Here is a 6,000-nt window from a genome sequence, read left to right on the forward strand (position 1 = left end):
ACTTTTTACTGCTTATTATTTATTTTCAGAAATTTTTGTTATGTGATCGTGGCTCTGAAATAGATGAATGGTAGTGCATTTAATTTCTTTTCTGAACATAAATGAGGATCTCAGATGAGATGATTTATCTATATTGTATAGAAAAAAATTTAAAGTTTTTAATTCAAATAGTCAATCAGGTTTTAAACTAGTCAAAATTCAGTAAGATATTGAGAGTTTTATAAAGAGATAAATTTCTTTTAACATGTGTTATATATATATATATATATATATATATTTCAATTTAGAACATTTATTTATATGACTCTAGTGAATGTCACTTGAATCAACACGTAAGATATATATATTTTTTAAATTGAGTGCATCCATTTTTTCTTTTTTTATTTTTTTGCAAATAAACAAGAATTATTCTTTATTAAAAAAATTAGAAATATATATCAACATGTAGTTAATATTTTCAATACATATGTACTTTCATTTTGTATGCTCTTTGAGGTATAATCTCTGGTCTTTTCAAAACATAATCTTATGCAAATGATTCGAGTGCTAATAAGCCAGTATTTTTTTCATTATATTTATAAAATATTTAACAAAGTCTTGGTGCTCACGTTTATTTATGTATAATATTTTTCTATTTATTTTTATTTTATTATGTTTTATTTGATTATCTAACAATTACTTTTCATGTGAAAGTGGCCTTCCTATGTGAGACTAACTATTATAGAATCACAGAGAAGACAAATAAAAAACTACGTATATATAAATATGTATGTCCTAATTAAGGGGAGTAATGAACATTTTTTTTAAAAAAAATTGGGATATTGGATATTTTGTAAGTACATGAACAAAAATGGTAAAAAGAACAAATATAAATACCCATAAATATTTCGTTTTTGTTAAAGTAAAACTTGAAAAAAAAAATAATTTTTTTCATATATTTTAATTAACTTATATTTTTAAAATTTTAGGTAGACTTCTATTAGATTATATGAATAGTTTGCATATAATTGTTTTATAAAATAATACAATTGAACATTTAGCTTTAGAAGTATTGTAATTCATTTTACACTTGTCGCATTTGTAAAAAAAAAATTAACTTACCAAATAATACAAAAATAAATAATATTCTCATGATGAAATAGCATACTAAGTCAAAGGCTATTTACAAAACATTAGTATGGTGGTTCTTAAATTATCATAAAAAAACATAAATATTCAATCATAACCACTTCAACCTGTATATGTACATATAAACTTCGTCAACATTATATATCTGAAATATATATATATATATATATATATTAGGATACGCTAGTTGGAATACATCAGCTACAGGAGTTTATAGTTGAGCACAATACACATTAAAGAGCACAATAAGAGCTAATGAGGATTGATTAAGGTTTTATTTGAGTTTATTTATGAAACAATGCACAATTGTTCGATTGAAACTCAACTGTTGATACGAACATTCATAGATGATCCATATATATATATATATATAAATTTCCATTAGCTTCATTTGAGAAAGGAATCATTGATGACAGGATCGCAGATGAGCTTGAGTCATGGCTACACAATTTAAAGACTTCAAAGCCCCCAACACCAAATTTTGGTGAAAATAAACTCCCAACCTAACTCTTATTTCACCGCATTAAGCAACATCAGTTGTGTGTTTGTGTGTATATATGTAATATCTAATTTTGGCTTGCATTGCATGTGAATGTCACTATATCTATGTTTTTATAATTAGTTTTCCGACTGACCAAAGACTCAAAGGAAAGGTCAGAAGTATTCTAACTTGACTTGTGAGTAAAGGCTTGCTGTTGTGTGTGTGAGTAGAAGTTAAGGCAACTCGTTAACCATAAAATTAAATTTTTGAGTGAAAAAAAAAATTATGAGAAAATTATCTATCAATCTATGTAGAAGTTTACAATTTCTTAGATTAGTTTTGAATTTTTTTTTTTAATTTTTATTATTTTGATATTTTTTATTATACTAAAAATATTTAAAACTCACCCTCCTTACACTTGGGTAAGGAATCACTGGTTTGGGATAAAACTCGCACCTCTTTCACTGGGCTGCAGGTTTGTTAGTGAGCTCACCATCTCTTTGACAACCAGTGTCAAAGCCACTATTAGTGTAAATACCAGTGAACAAAATTAAAAATAATTTAATAAAAAATTTTAAGAATAAGAATAATTTGATAGATTTTCGTGGAATAGTCGACCCACCTGTTCTTCCAGGAATAGTCTCCCAGGAATAGTAGACCCACATGTTCTTCTAATCAGGCCTGAGACACTAGACGGTGCATTCCGCCTGATTAGATCTTTATCTTCTCTTTTTTCTTTTTTCTTTTTTCTTTACTTTCTTGCACTTGTACCCCCTCACTTCTGGTGAGGGTCTTATTTTCCTTGTACTGTTTTTCCATTTTTAATAAATCAGTGGTTTATCTATTTTTAATAAAAAAAAAATTCATGGAAATTGGAAGAATGAAAGGGTTCACTTTTGTCAAAGTTTAATCAACCTAATGAAATATTTACAAAAGCATAAAGTAGAAAATAATAAGAATAATTGCCACTTGTGTCAGATTTAATATTGAGTTATATTGCAGGCAGCTCAGGTGCATATTATTTTAGTCATGAAAACAGAGGATAAGCTGCACCTGAAAAATCAAACCAAGTTGCAATATTATGAGTCAGAGTATCAACAAGCGTGGCCAGAGATGTACGAGGGGTAATCACATGTGACTTGCTAGCAAATAAGATTGCTTGGATTTTTTATGACTTGTATCATAGCATCACGTCCCACGGTGGTTTCTCACTTTTACACTTTTACGGTCACCGTGCAAACGGAGGTTGGAAACTCCGCGGGGTTTCAGTGTGAGTTTTTTTTTTTTAAAAAAAATTGTACTTCATCTTTTAAGAGTTGTATGGCAGGAATTCATCATTATGGAATTATAGTTTTCGATATATCATTTTGAAAAGCGTATAGCAGACTTTTCAATACTTGCACGTATAAACTTTACTCGCATGATAGATTATTAAGTCGTTTATAGATCGATCACTCTATATTTGTCTATTCTTTTAACACTATTAAATAAAGAAAGTCTATCTCATATTTATCAAAATAAAAAAGAAATAAATAAATAAATAAATAAATAAGATAAAAAAAGAATACAAATAAAATAAATGTTACTGAATTCAAAATTTTTTTTGAGCGATTAAAAATAGTCAACGATAAGAAATAACTTCTATATTTTTAGTAGATAAAAATATTTAGAAATGTTTTACTAGTACTTGCTCGAAGATTGAAGGCATAGTAAATTCAATGCTGGGTTTGAAATGAAAACTAATGAATTTTTAGCTATTATACAGGAGATATAAATCAAATATATCCATATTTATATTTATTCATCTCACTAATGCAAAACCGTATTAAAATAATAAATATTAAGGAAACATGAAAGGTTGTATATAATAAAGTTCAAGTTAAAAAAATTATCAATGAATATAATCTAAATTTACCAACGTATTTATTTATTTAATTATTTTGACAAACTGGACAAACCACTGTCATGAATATACCAATAAGAAGCAAGTTCAACCATCATGTGTTTTCATTCTTTGACACCAAAAAAGAGTTAAACTCACATCTTATTCGAGGCAAAAAGTCAATATACCGTTGAGTTAAGAGCCCTTTAATATATATTTACATTATGACAGGCATTTATATTGTGTTGTGTAAAAGTAGCTTCGTTAATATAAAGCATCTAATTTGGGATGTGTTATTAGTTGGTTAAGATGAGCGGTTGGAGTTACTTAGAAAAAAAGCAGGGTGCATAAATCTTAGGGGAGCAAAGAAAAAAAGGGGCCCGTGCACATGCGTAGAGGTCACTCACTGGCAGCCAACCACTTTTCACACTCTCACATAACCGAATCAAAGGAGACAAGGGGGTGCTTGAGCACCCCTTCATATAGTCTATATGATATATATATATATATATATATATATATATACACACACACATATGTTATTAAAATATTATAAATTATAATTCAATATTAAATAAACATACATGATTATTAAATAAAAATACTTAAATTGCTATATAAAATAAAATTGATGTTGGATGATAATAATAAATAATATGGCTAGTCAAAATATATCTTCAAATATTTTTGTTTTTAAATTTTACATTTAAATATACTACATAATTAAATTTTATATTTAACCAAAATAGTAATAATAAATATAAATAAAAATCCAAAAAAAAAAAAGCAATTGCTATATCAATTTTTTTTTTAAAAAAAATCATTGCAAATTGTGTGGATTGATGAGTTTTCTCTCTATGCTCAAATATGCTCTTATTATTTATGAAGGGTTTTAAGAATCTGAATACTAATAGATCACTTGGTCATGGGTGACGTGTTGTCAAACTTAATGCATTGTCAATAAAAATGAATCACAATGTTTGTGGAAATATACTTTTGAAAAACATGTTATTTGCGGCAACGATCTTCGGTCTATTGAGTACGCAGATTCGTGAGATAGAGTCTCACCGAGTGGTGAGAGTTTCGATTCTCAGTGAGGCGTATTTCGGGAGTTATGAAATAGTGAGTTGTGTATAGGGTAGTTGAGCCCATGTGGCCTGACCCGTCACTTGTTTCAGCGAGACTCAGTGCATCGCTCAGGGGTTTCTAGTGGGTTCGCCCCGCTCCTCTTCCCAAAAAAAAATATATATATATTATTTGCATTAATGAAAGATGTTGAAATTGATGCTATTTGTCTAACCCTTCAAATTTGCAAGGATAAAAACTGGCAGCCATTCAAAGTTTGATGTGATTGTCCAAGGGGTCTCTCAGTTTTGCAAAAACTTTCACCTCTGCATTTCATGGAGATCAAGCGAGATGATCACAAAGTTACAACTACGACTGAAGGCCTTTCCAGACACCTCTGTTACCACTATTCCTAGGGAGAAAAATTCAATAGCCGACGAGTTAGCTGCTCATGGAAAGACTTAACCCTCAACTATCACTCTTTTTCAGAGGCCTAAATAGACTAAACTGGATAGAAGAGCTTTGTGCTGGTCACAATCTCTTCTTTTGAATCTTTTGTTGTGTTGTGTTTTTTTTTCTTTAGCTCTAAGCTACCTTGCCAAAAAAAAAAATAATAATGAAAGGACTCCTAGATCATGGTTGTATAGCAATTCATGCTCTGATATTTGATGTGTATATATATAGCATATTAAAAAGCTAGAATGGTCTAGTATAACCTAAAACCAAAAGAAGATAAGTCATCAATATTGAGATATTTTTTTTACTTGTACAAAATATATACATTCTCCCCAAGTGAGATAATATAAGTTGGACTATTAATTCTCCGTCCATGCTCATTTTTGAAAAATATGAATAAATCACAGCTTTATTGTCATGCTCATATTCTTGACTAACTACGTTAGTCACTTTTAATATATATATATATATATATGTGTGTGTAAAAGATGAAATTTAACAAAAAGCATTTATGTGGGTATATAAACCAAACTCAAAAATGACATAAAAAAAAAATTCTAAAAAGAAAAATAACAAATGACAACAAAGCACGCAACCAATCCGGTCAAAGAAAACTAAAAAACCGGTGACATATGTCCAAAGGCTCTTGGCGCCCTTTTTTCTTGTTCCTCTCATCACCGGATCAAAGAGAAGCGATGCGCCAACTTAGGGACATCTTGTGATTCAAAACCACCCCTTCTCCTTCTCCTTCCCCTTCTTATATCCCACCTCCTCCTTCTCTTCTCAATCAACATGCTTAATTAGCTAGATTCCCATATTTAATATCATCATCATCATCATCATCATCATCATATATATATATATATGCACACCTCCAATGCCTTCTTCTTCTCTTTCTTCCACTTGATTTTATCATCTACTTAAGATCATATCTTCCTTTTCTTTTATTACTAATCTTTTCATCTTTTATTATATATCATTGAGAATG

Source organism: Dioscorea cayenensis, chromosome 7, assembly GCF_009730915.1.
Source record: "Dioscorea cayenensis subsp. rotundata cultivar TDr96_F1 chromosome 7, TDr96_F1_v2_PseudoChromosome.rev07_lg8_w22 25.fasta, whole genome shotgun sequence".
NCBI classification, from domain to species: Eukaryota; Viridiplantae; Streptophyta; class Magnoliopsida; order Dioscoreales; family Dioscoreaceae; genus Dioscorea; species Dioscorea cayenensis.